Raw genomic sequence first — 17,367 nt, forward strand, 5'->3', positions numbered from 1 at the left:
TACCCATAAGATTATTATTTGCTAAAAAGTTTATCAGAACCAGGTAATTAGCTGGCTATGTCATTAGTCATATTGCCAAAATGTAATTGCTATTCTGTGTTTTGTGCTGTCTTAGCAGTGATTTTTTTTATTTTCATTGATTTCTCTGGCCATTTAGTTTATTTTTAGAAGTAGAAAATGTGTCATTCTCACAGTTTTTTTCATTCCTGAGAAAACAGAATGTCCCACAGTGGGAGAGTTTTCATGTATTCATCAGCTACTCTTGAAAAAACATATGATCACACCATGGCTGCTCTGAATCTCAGTAGATGAAAGTGGGGAAATAAATTTCAGAATGCTTTAGGATGTAAGGAGTTGAGAAGAATACGTATATTTGAGTCTGTTTATTATAAATGGTAATTGTCTTTTCTGAAGAACTTTATCGATAGTACAGGAGAAATCTTTGCTGAGTGGTGTAGGATATTTTTATTCAAAATAAAAATTGACAAAACCCTGTAGTTTTTCTAAATCTCAAAATGCTGCTGACTATTCTCAAATATAAACAGAATAGAAAACACTGATATTTTTATCTAGAATCTTGGAACAAGTCAAATACTTCATGAGGTAGGCTGTGATTTCAGGACCTTACATTTCTAAAGTATTTGTGCTCTGGCACAATTGGTGCTGTGTAATTTGACTTTTTCTTTGAAATGAGTGGAAGTCTTAGGTATTATATTCTGTTTCTGTCCTTTGTTTTTTCCCATTTGCGAGTCCACTGGATACTTTTCTGGGAAGTGTACTAAGCTCCCCATACCTCAGACTCTGAAGTCCAAGTATGGGGAAGCAACAGGCACTGAGCAAGAGGAGACAGAGAAGACTGAGACAAGCACATTCTCTACTGAATGAGGTCTGCTAGGAAATGTAGTACAATATAAGGCTTTAACGTTTTTCTAAGCCCTGCCTAAAAGTAATTCTGTGGTTTCAGCACAATTAAACAACAATGTTCAATTCAGTTACAGAATCTGTAGTGGGAATCGCTTGGGAATATGTTGCCAATTAGCAAATGATAGTGACCGAGAGCTGGCCTAGACATAAGGGGCTTCTCTGCAGTTGCCTCTGGCTTCCTGGTGATCTCTAGGATTCCCTGGCAGAACTTCAGAGGCTGTGAAAGACCTTGTAAACAGTAAAACAATTGAGAAACACTATTTTGCAGGTATTTCCCTCCGTTGACAGTTTAATTTTTGTTCATCAGAATATGGTTGGAATTGGTACTATTAAATGCAATCAAAATTTCCTCAAAATGTTCCACAGCATTTCAGTGTATTGTTTTTAGTCGTACCATTTGGTTCTCTGTGTGTTTTCCCCAATTACTCAAAATATGTGTGTGCAGATGTTCACAGAATGCTCATTTTCATCTTGAAAGCTCCTGTTCTCCCAATAAACTCATTTAAAACTTGTGGTCTATGAGAGTTGTTTATAACATACAAAGCAAAATTAAGAGAGAAGATTTCTTAAATTACCTCTGTAACAAACCACAATTAATTAAGTAAAAAATCCAACATTAGTTAGCTTGCAAGAAAGTATATATTCTGTGAAATAATGAAAAATTATAAATTTAAGAGAACAGCAACATTTGCAAAATATGCAGAACTCATCAAATGAATTGTTTGTTTTGTGCTGCTTCCTCAACTCTAATTAATATTGGTATTGGCTGGCTGTAAGTAGAGTTGCTACGTATCTAATAGTTGATTACATGCAGCAGGAGATGGAGGGCTCATTTTCCTGAAAGCATGATTGTGTGGTAACTGTCATTGATTTTTCTGTATTAGAATCCCTCATCTGTTATTTGCAGTCTATGATCCTATTTCCAAAGTAATATTTAATTCCAAACTCACAGACTTAAATTCATAAGTAGCTTGGGAGGAAGTCTAATTTACATGCAGTCATAAACACTAGTTAGGTAAGTCCCTTAGCTTTCACTGTCTCTGACATACGTCTCTTCATTGCAAGTGATGTAGTCCAGGATAATGAGATTGGACAGGCTCCCTCTTTTTGATTTGTATATAGTGGACATGTCGGCCTAGCAGTAGATGATGCGCTGAGAAAGTCCCATCTCAGTGGGGCTGCTGTAGGTAATATGGAAGCAAATGTCCATCTGCACTGGAGAAGGAAATCCTGTGAAATTCTAAGCTGGAGCAGGCAGAGCTTGCTTAGCCCTGGACACAGGCTGGGAGAAGGATCTCCAAATTTAATCTAGGAGAGAAAGAGTGGAGTTGCTCTCTGCTTGCTTCTTCACCGAAGAAACAGTGATGGAGACAACTCAGTGAAAATCAGTTGTGCCACCAATTTGTGATTCAAAAAGCAATCAGCAGGCAAAAGAAGGACTACTATTGACAGAACTCTGTTGTATGTCGAGAGCAAGGTAAAATTAGAGAAAATTTTACTATGAAATGGTAGTTGCTGCAACGGATTGTAACAGGACTTCAGTCCTTATGGTCTTTACACCATGAACTGCTGCACGTGGGCATAACTTCAAAAGAATTTATTTAGATTTCTTCTTTCTTGTGTCTTGTAAGAGCCGGGTGTGCGGAGTCAGGATTCCTGCTATTACTTGGCTGTTGATGATAGATCCTGGATACTACATTACGACCGCTAGCCGTTAATTCAGGATAATTAATGAAGAGGAAATCTCATTGTAGGGAACTGAGATTGAATCAAACAAAAAAAAAAATCCAAAGAAGGAGCATTGTGTAGTCATCACATTAGGAGGTGAATGTTGATCCAAAGAAGAGCACAGCAGGTGAAAGAAAAGAAGATGCACAAGCTGCTAATGTGGTCTTTTGGACAGCTTGACTTTGAAGGAAGTACATAATTTATGTACAATTGTGAGGAAAGCTGTGAAAACCCTCTGCTGGAAAGAAAGGAAAATTGGGACATTTTCATTGCCAGTCCCTCTTCTACTTTAAAAAGTGGCAGGTCACATTGCAGTGGGAGCATTGTGGTTTCTGTTACAAGATCTATAAACACTCCAAAAAGTTTATAGCAAATGAAAGGACTTTGAAATTTCTCTCTGTTCTCTCATTCCAAACTTACAACCTGAGAAATTATTCTGTACAGTGCTGGGAGTGAGATGAGTATTAAAGGTATTTTGCAAGGAAGAAAGATTTTGCTTGTTTCTCTGGATTGATTCCTTCATGTAATGATTCTCCATCTGAGTATGACCCTAAAAAAATTATGGAAGATTTATCTTTTTATCCTTAGTAGTTTAGTTAATGATTCTCTGTATTTTACATCCTGCACTACTGTCTGCTGCTGAAATTTGATAAAGGTCCCAAATTTGGTGACAGGGATGACAGAGTAGGAGGTAAAGGGATCATGTATGATACTCTTTCTTCATATCATTGCTTTTTTCAGTGGTCTGTATTTGGCTGGTAACGCAATGCTTGTTGGTGTGTTGACTTCATGGGCTGTGCATGGTTAAAGTACTAGGGAAGGAGAAGTGTCCTTGGATGTACATTTGGAAAAGAGCAAATGATGCATTTGTACTTGCGAAGCAAATAGAATTTCAGAAGGAGTTGGGTGGCTTTAGAGAAAATCCAGGTTAGTGTCTTTGGCAGGCTCTGCTTCTACAAAGGCACCCTGAAAAAAAGAAGAAAGTCCCTAAAAAATTTAATTACCTGGTATATATTCCTAGCAGGGATTGTCTCTTTATTTGCTGAGAGGGCATACTGGGAACATGATTCTTGACTGAGGTTTGAATGCAGTACAAGAATGTAAATAAAATATTAATCGTTCTGCACAAAAGGAACATCAGTATTATTGTAGACCTTCTACAAAATAATTTATCCAGTAAATTAACCCTTCTTCTTTTTGGCAAAGGACTGAATGATAGGATTGTTTTTTGTATGAAGAAATATCATGATACCCTCTAATATTACATATAAATAAACTTTTGCTAGATGTTAGTTTATTATTAATCTAGTGGTTTTGTATTAGGTTTGCACCATGTCCAATGGCATGCTGGAATGAGCTGGTTCAAATGACCAGATGGGAAACCAGTCCTGCCCTGAAAAGCTGGCAAGTTAGACCTTACTAGTAAAAACGCCTGTAGACCCCAGAGCATATGGGGGCCTCCAAGGAAGACAACACGCTCCAAAATGCCGGGGGAATCTGCTGCTGAAGGTGGCCTCCGTGGAGGACGAGGGGAGTTTCCAGGTGAGAGAGGATGTGGCTGCGTGGTGGAAGTGATTTCAGCACCCTGACGTTAGTCTATGCATGGGAAGGGGAAAGAGATTTTTATTTTTATGTTAACTCTCTTCAGTGGTCAAATAATCATAAAGAATGTTGAAAGCTTGTGAAAGTGGATTTAGAAAATGGGATGGCAGCCTTGAAATATGCTTCATAAAAGGTGTTTGTATGGGGTATGCGTTGTGGAGGGTGAAAGGAAGGTTGCAGTGGAAGAAAACACCATGTACTTTCTTTTGCATCTAGCTGTGTTCCTCCTCAGGTACCAGTCCTTTTCAGCAGCTGGTAAAGCTATTCCTGTATACATAATTTTGAAAGAGCTTTAGAAAGTTTCAAGGTGAAAGGTGTTAAAAATGAAAGAAGATTATTACTACTGTTATTGCTTCCCTATGTTCTTTGTTCAGAATTATCTTATGGAGTTTTTTCTTCTTTTTCACAATAATTTTCAGTCCCAAACAACCCCATACTTTTTCTGCTTAGACTGAGACAGGACTGAGGGCTGTTCTGGCTTGGAAAATGCTTATAAGCTCACTATGAGAATTACTACAGCACTGGAATGTGCTGTAATCAGTGGGGAAAGTCAACAAATTAAGGACTACTTGATTTCCCTTGCGAATTCTACTATCATTTATGTGAGATGTAATTAATTCATTGTTGAAAGTCTATGCAGTGGAACAAGTAAAACTGGTATTACACTGTGCTTTCCATAGGATAAGGGAATCTCAGCTTCATGCAATGTTTTGCTTTGTTTTTCTAAGAATCAAAGTGTGCTCCTGAGTTTATTAAGCATTCTTTGTACAGGGAAACTAACCTTCATAACAGCAACGATAATCAATAGTTTATTTTGTGTATGAATATATTTAACACCATTCTTCCTAGAATACCCGAAAGGACTTGATAAACAGCTGGGTACATTTATATCCTGTGTTCCAAGGTGGAGCTGCTCTGCACCTGAGACTTGTCACTTTGTTTTGCCTTATATATGGGCAAATGTACCAGCTGCCTGACAGAGAGGGGAGAGAAAGGATACTTACAGAATCATAGAATAGTTTGGGTTGGAAGGGACCTTTAAAGGTCATCTGGTCCTACCCCCCTGCAATGAGCAGGGGCATCTTCAACTAGATGGGGTGGCTGGCTGAGCTTGTGCCCCTACTTATCACTTATTTGCCCTGTGGCTGTCTTACTGCTTGAGATACAGGGCAGCCGGGGATGGGTAGGAAGGCTACACCACCTGGTTTTGCTTGCAGAGCGATAACAGAGTTTTCTTCCCTCCCTATACAGGCAACTTTCTCTTGCTTGCCAGGGCGCTGAGCAGGTAGCAGCACTTACCTGTGTGAGGGAAGGCGAGTCTGCTGTCTGTGTGAGAGGCAGAGGCAGAGGAATATTTCTAATCCTGGTGGAAGGGTGATCAAAGAGGGTATCTGTGTCCATATGCATGCAAGCGTGTCCATCTAGCAGCTCAGTGACACTATGAAACCAGTTATTCAGAAATTGTTCTTCGGATGATGATATAATAGAATTTTGCTTGTGATTCTTATCATTTGCCTTTTCTTCAAGCTTTCCCTCTAACCACAAAAACGAGGAAGTTATACACATGAAATAATAACAATAACAACAATTATAATACCACCAGTAATAAAGTTCCTAAGTTTTCTTTTCTGAGAAGAAAGCAGACAGTACTCAATCATAATGAATTTGTTTGGATAGCAGCTGGTTGACAGGTTAGTACTTGCATATTGAAACTAGTCTCAGTACTACTCTTCCCCAGTTTTTGTGTTTAAAGGGGAACATGGGGTTATTGTAGGTTTTTGGGGGTAGTTATTAGCCAAAGGTACAAAACTGTAGGAAATCAGTTTGGTTTATTGTAGGTGGAAACTGAGATCATCCTGTGGTCAATCAATTCCAGATACTGGGGCTTTGATTAAAATAAATAATGATATTCACAATATAATAGCAAAGAAAGGCAGAAAGAAGATGGAAAGGAGAAACAAAAAGAAGCAAAATAATATAGACAAAGAAGGAAAAGAAGTGAGGAAAGGAAAGGAGAAGAAATGTAATCCCGTAAAGAAAAATCTGTGCTGTAAAACTGTAAAATCCAATTTTTAAAAATATAACTGAAACTTTTCAATCAAATACATGTAAATAAAAACTTGTTTCAGTAATATCATAATTACACAGTGGAGATGGAGCACAAAAAAGTTTTTTTTATCTGTTTCAATTTAGCCTCTGCTCTGGATAGAGTAGAGAAATGCCTTCAAAGAATCACTTTAGTTCATAGACAGCACATATGTATTTTGTTGCTCTATGCTCCAGACTGTATCAATAACCGTGTACTCCAATAAAAATATGTCATCAGAGAATTGCTCAGTCCCCTCCAACTCCTGCCTCAAAGGGCTTTATTTCCTTCTTAACTCTTCTGCTATTTCACTTGGTAGTTTATGGACTGCTAGAAAGATGTTGCCTAAGCTGTTTTCTTCTTGTAGTTCAGCCGTTCTGATTGAAAGTGCATGGAAAAATGTAGGTGAGCGGAAGTCATGTGCTTGCATACTAGCTAACATGCCCAAACAGGCTTAATACCGCTCCAGTCAGGAGCAGTGGAAGATTTGATATTGAAATTCACAGGGGAAAACCCGAGTCCTTTGCTAGACCTTAGACACCCCAATATGTTTCCAATAGCACACTGCACCAAACTCAAGCCTGGCATATAATTTTCTTAAAGTCATTCCTCAAGTCATCAGCTTAACTTCTGTATTCCTGTAACAGTCTGGATTTTCTGCAGCAGTCTGTGTATTAATTTTCATGGGCCGAATGAGCCTGAACAGTCAAAGCCAAGAAAACAAGATTGAAGGATTCTAGCACAGAAATCTTTGCCTGCTTAGTTCTATGGTAACCAACCATCATTAAATGCTTTTGCACCTCTTTAAAAAGGTACAGAGGAAAAGGAAAAGAAAAAAAAAAGACTATTAAAAATGTTTAAAAACCTGTTTCAGACACAGATGTGAGATAGCCTAGAATAATCCACTTAATTAAGATAGGTAAGTTTAATTCAGAGCAGCTGTTCCTAATACGAGTATTAGCTTGAAGTTCACTACTGGTATTTCAGGGCTGAAGAATTTCTTGTATTTTCTCCTCAACTACATCAGTGGGATGATGCTGTTTCTCTCTACAAAACTTTGTGTTGCTTATATGCTTAGCCCACCATGGTAACCACATTGCTACTACTTAAAACAATATGGATTTATGGAGCTGCACCTGTGGCATGAGGCAGTGATGGCTCAGTTTGTTCTAGTCTATGTTCCAGAAATCTGGGTCACTGTGAACTTGAAATTGAGGAAGGAAGAAGATACCAGTAAGCAAGTTTACCTGTTAATAAAACAGCTAAGCGGCATCACTTTTCTACTTTTCTTTTTTTTTTCCCCCTTCCCTTTTTGTTTTTACATGAATGTCTGTTCTTGTAAATCACTTATCTTAATTTTGTGGTGCTACATATTTGGTGTTTGGTTCCCAGGATTAATCTGTACTGACACTAGCTCCTGCAAGCTCCCATGTTTTTCCTTCCAGTTCATGAGAAAATTAGTTGACTGGAAAGGCTTTTAATTACTCTGTCAGTAGACACATGGCATTAATGCATTTGTACTAGTGTTGCAGCAACAGATCTTTTGAGAATAATTCTCCACCATTTTAGAAACATTTAGGAATACTTTTCCATGGGACACTTTTTTAGGTAGATATATGTGAAAATATTTTGAGATGTTCCCAGTTGCCAACCCAATTTTCAGTTCTGGTTGTTACATCACCTTTCAGAGCTGTGGATACCGGTGCACACTCATGGCTGACCTTTAAAGGGAATGAGTTTTTAAGGTTATCTCTATTAGAGCAGTGACTGTGTGAAAGAGCTGTCCAGAATATTTTATTTTTTATTTTATTTTTCATCCAAAATCTCATGTCTTCTTCTGAAAAATAGGTTTTGAGCACACTTAGGCTGACTTTTCCATTGGGAAGGGTTGTGATTGAGAAACCAATGGGCTTTCTACCGAGAGGATCTGGTAAAGCTGGTGAGGTTTTTCTCTACCTACAAAAATATGGCCAAAAAAGGTCTATTTTTGGAGTTGTTACTTTTGCCAAAAATTGTTGAGAGATTAAAGCTTTTCTGTCTCATGTAACTACCAATACCACAAATATTCATACAGGTACGGTTAGGTAGAGTAGTCTCAGAGTTTCTGGTCTCTGTGAGAGATTACTCTGTGACAGATCAAACGAAGAGTGCAGTTGTTCTCGGTGGCACTGGTATGAAGCATAGGAATTTCCTGCTGATATGACAAGAAAGCTAAGGGGTATAATAAAATTGAGTAGGGGAAGAATAATGTCAGGCTGGATTTAAGGAATTAAACACAGGAAAAAAAAAAACTTACTCCTTACACAGCTTCTCCTTAGCTCCCTGAGGTCTTGCTGCAGCTCTGGTGTCAAGTCCTTTGCATTCCTTTGGCTGAAAACAAAACAAAGTCCAAAGTTTGGGATGAGTTTCATAAAGTATCTTTAAATCTATGCAGACTTAGAAACAAAATCATGTAAAGGAGGGTTGAAAGTGCATTATTAAAAAAAGACAAAGTAGTAATTTTCAGAAGGGCTGGAAGACCAGAACTTGTGTAGGCTTGCAGAGCTCTCCAGGCAGTGTGGTGTTCCCAATGCTGTACTCTGTGAGCAGTCCGTGCTCAACTCCTTGAAAAGTGGGCATAAATGTCAGGTAATTCGTGGGTCTTCTGACAGGACGTCACTTTTTTTAGCTGATAGGGCTGGGTATGAGCAGTTAAGGTAACGCCCTCCTTTTTATAAGATACCAGCCTCTCACCCATTCTTCCCAGTCTTTCTTCTTCATGTATGTTGCTGCACTCCATGCAGGCTGGGATTCTATTAGACATCTGTGGGGTCTCTCATGATGCTACACAACTACAGGAACAATTATCATTTATGGAAAAGTACAGACTTCCTTGAGAAAGGAACCTATTTGGGAACAGGGAGAACTTTTTGTCATTCAGCACCACACCTGTGAAGAAAGCAAATAGTGAAAATGAGCAAAATACAATGGAAAAGGCAGACATTGACAAATGACAAAGCTTCATTTGATTACAAAAGGAAAAAAGCAAATAGCTTTCTGAAACAGAGCCCCAAGATGGGCCTTCCTGCAATACCACAGACAGGTCCCAGCTTCCAAATGAATGTAGCAGTAGATGGGTTGTACATAAATGCCCCTGGCAGTGGAGATGAGAGTAGCATAAACAACATTTAGGAAAGAAAACAAACTGGCAACATCGAGTGAAAGGGTTTTTCCTTTTTTTTTTTTTTTTTTAATGAAAGATTCCTATTGAAAAATATTTGGTGATTATACTGGTGTTTGTGTGTGGCTATGTAGGCAGTCATTTTCTTCAGAGAGGAGCGCGGGCTGGCGGGACATGCCAGCCTCTTTTCCTCATGCGCTTATGAAGCACCTGCGTGCACGGCAGTGCAGGGGAGGCAGCTGGCCGGCCCCCGGTTTCTACAGTCTTTTGGGCTCTGGTAGTTACTTTGGAACATGTCTTAAAGGAAGGATGACAAAGCAGAGCTGGCAGAGTTGCAGATACACTTTACCTTGCTAGATTTAACAGTTATAATTAATAAATTTCCAGCTTAGCCCAAAGTGAGCCAACCAAGGGCTGGTTACCCTCCATCAGTCTGTTCTTTTGAACAAGGCCAGCAGGCATCGCACATCTCTGCCAGTTGGGGCTTGGTGCCAGGGGGTCTTGTGAGGCTTCTCCAGCACATCAGCACGGCACCGTGCCAAGGGTGTGCAGGGCAGCGCGAGGGGCTCTCGCTTCTGTCCTGCTAATACCATGCAACGCAACACATTTCTCCCTGATGTCTGGGCCTGTCCCTTTCTGAAGGAGGTCTGCCCTGTCCCTGTTCCAGACCGGCCAGCTCCCTCTAGCAGCTGCTTCAGGATTGTTTGGCTTCCCCCGAACAATCTGTCTCTTGATGACATATGACCCCTTGATAGAGGCAGCAGCTTCATTCCTCACACTCTCCCTGATGACCTGTGACTCCTCTGCTGATTCATCACAATATACTCTGAGACAATTGTTTCCATGTTTACACTAGTAATTAGCCTTTTTTTGGCCATAAATCTGAGTTTGATTTCATTTTCAACTTTACCATGCAGCCAAGACATTTCTCATGTGCTCTCCTCTGCCACAGTAGAACTTGTATTTATTTTTTTTAAGAGAGGATGGTGAGAGAAATGAATTGGACAAGGTGCTTGTGAGACTTGCCAGTCTAAAAAATGCAGTGTTTGAATATTGTTTGATTTACTACTTTATTTACAACATAGCAGCTGAAAAACAACCTGACCCAGCAACCCTAGGATTGTTTTTCATATAGCTGTGAAAGGATGGGTGCCTTTTGCTATATCTGGAAAGACTATCTGGCTGTTCTCAGAGTTGTTTAGTGTGAAGTATATAACCAGAAGTTAGCTGTGCAGAGAAAGCCATCTGCTGTCACTAGGACTTGGAAGAAAGCAGAGATTTGCACAAAGGGATAAAGAAGGGAGGGAACAAAGGTGATATTTTCATAGTCTGTATTTAAAAGTTCCTCAGAAGTCTCACCTAGGTGATCATCTCATTATAGCAGCTGCCAGTTTTATCCACTTACAGCTTTACCAGGAGTAAAACTCTTGCTAATGTTTTATATTTATATATATCTTATCAGCCAAATACAAGGGTTCAGGGTTTGCCATTGTTTTATGTAGCTAATCATCTCATTAAAAAGATCCCATACTAACCAGGTAAGCCAACTCTGATAAACCTCCAAAGCCTTAGATGACATTTCAGATAATATTGTGTAATTTGACGATGAGCTGTGGGAATGTAATTGGGGGCAAAACCTTCAAACTAGCAATTTAGCTAGGGTAGTAGTAACCGCAATTACAATTTTCAGGCTGAGCTATGTGAATCATCTCAGAAAGGTACAGGGCAGAGCTGGGAGTCTGCTTCCAGCTTCTGACAACTCATGTGCACGAGCAGTCAGAAATTAGGAGCTGTCTCCTGCCTCTGTGTTTCTGCAGCTGGTGACAAGAGTTGGCCTGAAGGCTTGTGACTGTGTCAACCTGCAGGCAGTGATAGGACCTGGAAACTGGCTTGTGAACACTTGCAGGCTACGGATAGCAAGGTGTTTGGCTGCAGCTCTGGATATAAGAGAAAAGAGGAACAGATAGAGACATGCTTTCTCTGGTGGGCACAGTGTTGGATGGAGCTGGGACCTGAAAAAATTGTCAGTGCCATGGAAATTGGTGAATGAGCAAACTGCCTTTGGGAATGACTGGACTGGGCTGAATGCTCTAAGGAGGTTGGCCTGAGGTAGAAACACTTCTCATTTCTTTTCAGCAACATCTAGAATCAGTGACATCCAGAGATCTGGAGGCAGGTACAGCCAAACCCCATTAGTTTTTCTTTTAGCCAAAAGACATGTAGATGTAGCACTTAGGGACATGGTTTAGTGGTGGCCTTGGAAATGATGAGTTTACAGGTGGACTCGATGATCTTAAAGATCTTTTCCAACCTAAATGATTCTATGATTCTATTATCAGGCTGGGGACATGGTGATTCTTTTTTTCTGCAAAAGGAAAAAGGAAAGAAAGCAGGCAACTTTAGTCCATCACGAAGATCATCACTTAAAAGATTTCACTGGCAGGCATTATCTTGAGAACTGATTTATTTTGATAATAATAGAACCTCTATGGTATCGTTGTTCCTTTGTTATAGAGGGAGGAAGGGAGGAGGAAAGAGGGAGAAAGCCATGTTGGCACTTCTGCAAGCAAATGTAGAGTATGAAGCAGAAAATATTTGGCTGCAAAAACTGTTGCAAAGCACACCATGACACTGCATGTCATACATGCAGATTTGCTGTTGATGTATATAGAGAAGGTGATGACACTTAGTTGTTGAATGGAAACCAGATATTTTTCAGGCTGGTGAAAGAATAAGGAAAGCCTGAGAAAAAGCATGAGCACCAGTAGCTGTGAATGCTGTGTTTTAAATGATATTTAGACCTTTCTTTCCATTTGCTGTGTTCTCTGTGCTTGAAACATGAGTTAAGCCATCGCAGATTGTACTGCATTTTTTTAAATTATCTTTTTCTAGCATAAGTAGTGTTTGTGGGATACAATGTAAGGCATATAGACTGTCATACAGAACTTCTGATTCCAGCTTACCATGTTACCCCCAGTTACTGGTCACATGGTAGTTTTAATCGATTTTAGATGCACATGGCTGATGGCCAGCATAGATTGCAGCCCTTTCACTCTTTTTTTTTTTTTTTTTTCCCCTTGAGGCAGGACAGAAGACAGCTTTCAGGATTCTTCCCAACTGATCTCTTAAATCAGCTGTTTCCAACTCTTGCAGTTGTTTTAACTTTTGGTCTCAAAATCTATCATCTTTTATGACCCTCTCTTTACTGGTTGAGTTTCTGTTAGGGTTGCTACCTTTTGTTCAAGAATCTCATCAGTTGTCTGCAAAACAGAGGATTTTCCAGTGTATAATTCTGCCATGTCAAGCTTATCTTACCTTCCTGCAACCAGAATTGGGTTCAGATGAGCTTTGCCAATGATGCAAGTGTAATGTTTATATTTTGTTTCATGGTTTTCAGTAAGTTGTTTCTCTGTTGCCTGGTCACGCAAATTTGGTAAAATGAGTCCTTAAAATAGTTTACACCCTATGCCTTTTTTTACATGTGGAAGCACTTGATTGTGAGGGTAATAGCACCAAATTCATCACTAAGTAAACAGATTTAGTTCATACCTTACAGCCTTCCTGCTGGTAATGCAGATATACTCATGCGTGTTGGATCTGCTGTTACATCCAGGCTATTTCTGTTTGACAATGGCAAGTCTTGTCAACCAGCTCAATTCTCTGAAACATAGAAGCAGTCATCCCAGGCTGGGAGCTCACAACCTATAGCCAGAAATCCAAGTTAATTTTGGCTCCTCAAGGGCAGGCAGAAGAATAGAACGAGACATTTCTAATTGTAAAATGCTTCTGCATGACCACAATCTGACTTCTACATTTGCCAAATGTTTCCTTTGCAGCAACATTTCATTTTTGGGTAACGTTTCAGTTCAGCTAACTGTGCTGATCAGTATCTCGGCTCTCTTATTTCATGTAATAAAATTTAAGACAAGTAACAACTACTTAAAAGGGAGAGAGGAAGGAGAATAACTTCTACTTGCATGAATTGGACAATTATCTCTTTAACAAAAAGAGGAATTTAGTGTTCAGTTTTACAAATATGGTAACAATTATTTATAATCATGAAACTGATTTGAAATGCTTACTGAGTGGTAGACGGCTTCATATTCATTGCCATTATTGTGCTGTCTCGCCCATGAATCAAAGCAGACTTTCAGTGCTGTCTTTTCTGCCTGGTTCATTATCTACAGACTGTGACATATCAAGAGAATGTGCTTACTTTCATGTAAAGTATAAAGAAATCAAACTTCAAGCTGTTTCCATTTTGAGGGTTTAAAAACAGGACACAATTCTTAATTTTTCTCTATTTTTTGCAATGTATTTTAAAACATTTAATAAGGAGTTCTGATAAGCAGCATTGCTACTGATATTGCCAGAAATAGCCGTTGAAAATTATCATCAAATTCTTCATTAGATTTACTTTAGATTGTTTCTGTGTAAGAAATTTATTTATGGAAGGACCAGCTTTCTGCAGAAGGTGGTACTTGTCAGGGAATATTTTGGTGTGTCTGGACACAATCAGGTTTTTCTGCACAGAGGCTGTGGGGACGTGCCGTCAAGGAAGGAGTTAATCCTCATCTGAAATAGAGCATATGCTTTCTTTAACAGAGATAAAGGTTTATATTGATGGTGCCTACTGCATTCCCTGACTACTGTGGCAGAAACCTCCTCAAAGGATCCCAGCGAGTTAGCGAGCCATGAACCCCGATCTCCCTCCTCTCTCTGTGCTTATACTGTCAATCCTTAATCAAGCTGTGCTTCTTCAAGTGTTTTCCCATTTGATATTCTAGGAGTTTCTCCCCACTTTATATCAAGCTAACTGGTCTATGGTTTCCTGTTATGTCTCCAGGCACTTTTCAAATAACTTTGTTATTTTAGCCACTTTCCAGTCCCCAGGGGTCTCTTCTAAACTAAATGAACTTGTGAATGTGCCTGCTAATTCCTAAGTTTCTCTCCCCACTTCCTTAGCACATTTGGATATTTGTCTGGCCATGGTTTTTAAGACTGCCTAACCATTTTAATCATACTACTAGCATTACAGACTTAAAGAAAAAAAAATCTTCCTCCTTGAAAAGCAAACTCCTGACCTCTAGAAAAGACAAGCACAGTACATGTTTCACTGTTATTTTGTTTATACCTCATACCATTAAAAACGATTTGTAGTCCCATACCATCAGTCTTTGCCCCCTGCATAGTAAATCTGTTGCGGGCGAGGAAGGACTGGCTGTAATAGGGTAACTTTCACAGCTTTTAGCGTACCTTGCGGTGGTTAAATTTTGTTTTCTTCATTGTGAATGAGAAATGCCATGAGGCAGAAGTGATTAGTGACATATTCAATCACCCCAACCACATCCCTGCTGCAGAGCCCCTGTGCCACCCACTCGATGGTGCCAGTCACACCAAGGCTCGCTCTGTCCCTGGATGAAACCTGCCCTGGAAGGGCAAGGCAGCCCAGGCCTCCCTCAGCGATGAGCTGGGACGAGTCCAAGTTCTGTATGGGAGATCCAGCTGATGGGCTGCACCACAAGGTGGCCTGTCTAATCCATTGATCCAGGCTTTTTTCTTAAGTTCTATTTTTTTATTTATGCTCATGAATATTTTCTGTTGGGTTTTTTGTTGTCACTTGGATCCTATTTAGACGTTCTGTCTTTATATGAACACCTTTTTCCTCCTTGTGTTCCATGAAGAGTACATCTTGACCAATGTAAATGTCAAAATTATAGTGTAAAAATCAAAGTTACAGTTGCCTGTCAGAAGTTTACTGGCATAAGTCACTGTCACAGGTTCTTGCGATAAACAGCTGGGCTTTTTATGGATGAAAATGTGGGGGAAGCAACATGTTGGTGCGAAAAAACATAACTGGTGAGAAGGAGTAAATACAATCTGTCTGTAATTCAGGAGAAATCTGTTTTCTTTTACTGAATACCGTTTAGATGTAAGGGGAAAAATATATGCTCTCACATGGCTATGGTCAAGATATTCTTAACTATGGATTGTTTTCTGTAAGCTGTTTTTCATACCCATTAAAAGCTGTTAATTCTTAAGTGTTCTTTTTACTGATACTTCTATGATTATACTTTTGTAATATGATGACACCCATTCTTGCAAGAACACATTCAACATCTTTGTTCATCAAAGAGATGAGGGAATAAATCTACTTTTTTTTTTAATCCAATTTGAGGGGGATGCTAAAATTGAAATAAGAAACAAATACCACAAAGACAAGAAAATAATGAAATAACATCTACAGAAAATCAAACCATGTCCTGTAAATACCAAAATGAGTTTCAGCTTGGATAAGTATGCAAGCAATATGTTTGCATAAAGTATTTTGAAAAGCAGGAACTTTCCTGCAATACTGGAGGGAAAGAAAAAGAAAAAAAGGGGTGCAATAATGAACAGAAGATCTTGTGTAAGTGTTCAGCAAGCACCAGGAACAGAGACCATCCTTTGAGTTTTAACCAGCATATCTAAAAACACTCCATCACAGAAGGAGCAAGTTGGTTATTCCTGCCTGTGGTACAGCTACATCTGGAAAAGTGGTCTAGGCTCTGAAAAATGTAATGTATGAAAAATACTGAAAGCTTGGAAATTGTGTACCCCCCTCATGTCATACCTTCCTACGCGGATGAAGACTTCTGGGAGGATCTAAGAACTAAACCTGAATCTGCTCTAGCATCATTGTCTGGGCCCTGAAAAGCTTATGAATGTTTTCTAATCGACTTACGTTGTAAAACTGCATGAAGATCTTTGACCTGAACAGGATTGAGTATATTTTGAATTTTCAGATTTTTTTTCCCCCTAAAGGGCCAAATGGGACACAAGTATCTTATTCTGCACATTTTTAAGTAGGAATCTTGCCCCACCCCTCCACCCCCCATTTCTAGTGCAGGGAGAAGTCAGAAAGGTAAGAGGACGCCCATCCCCGAAGTCCTGCCTTGTCCTGGATCACCGTGTGCCTCCCCAAGGCTCCTGCGCTGGGCTCTGCTCTGGGGGCTCATCTCCACTGCTGCTGCAGGCAGGGCCTGGGGTACCTCTTTGGGCTACCTGATTGCAGGCACTTTGGCCTTGCCCCTCACCTTTACCCTGTCATAAGATGTCCCACGCTGCCATCAGGGGAGTGTCACGGCAGTTGTGGCCGGCAGCTCAGCCCTGGTGCAGGCGGGGTGCGCGGGAGCCCTGGCAGCGAGCCCAGCCTGGGCTCCAGCTGGGCTAATTCTATAATTCTCTGACTGTCTGTGCATTACTCGACTGTCCTTTGCAGCAGGGATATGGCCCCTGAGCTGCCAAGTGAAAAGGCCTGACAGCCCCATTTAAGTGCACTTTACAGGATTTCAGGCAAAGGGAGACTGAGTCCTGGTTGCTGTAAATTACAAGATAAGATTTTTCCTGTAACTGCAAATGTATCACCACAAGCCATGAGAACACAATTTATCACTTCACTTTACCAAAACAAGTAGGGAATTGGCCTTGAACTTTGAAAGGAAAATGATGCTTAACAAATAAACCAGTTACATTGTGTCATATCAATGCAGAATTGACCCTCCTTATTTTACTACTTACAACTGGATTTTTTCTTTACTTCTTACACCTGGATTCCTCTATTTCTCAGCTTAGGATTTCTTTTTGCTTTTCAGATCGAAAAAAAAAAAAAAAGTCAGGTGTGTAGACCCGGAAACACTGTAGCACTCTCCCCGTAATAGCCAGTGTCCATTTGAACTTAAAATGAAACTCAGTGCCTCAGCTAATGGCTTTGGATCAGTTTATGAAGTGAAGAACTTTGCCAGGTATGAAGAACCAGTGCATCAGCCAGAGAAAACGTTATTTAGTTCTTGATTTTATTTTTTTTTAATTTCTGCTTGTCTTTTCC

The sequence above is a fragment of the Phaethon aethereus genome, assembly GCF_964289735.1.
Source record: "Phaethon aethereus genome assembly, chromosome: 8".
NCBI classification, from domain to species: Eukaryota; Metazoa; Chordata; class Aves; order Phaethontiformes; family Phaethontidae; genus Phaethon; species Phaethon aethereus.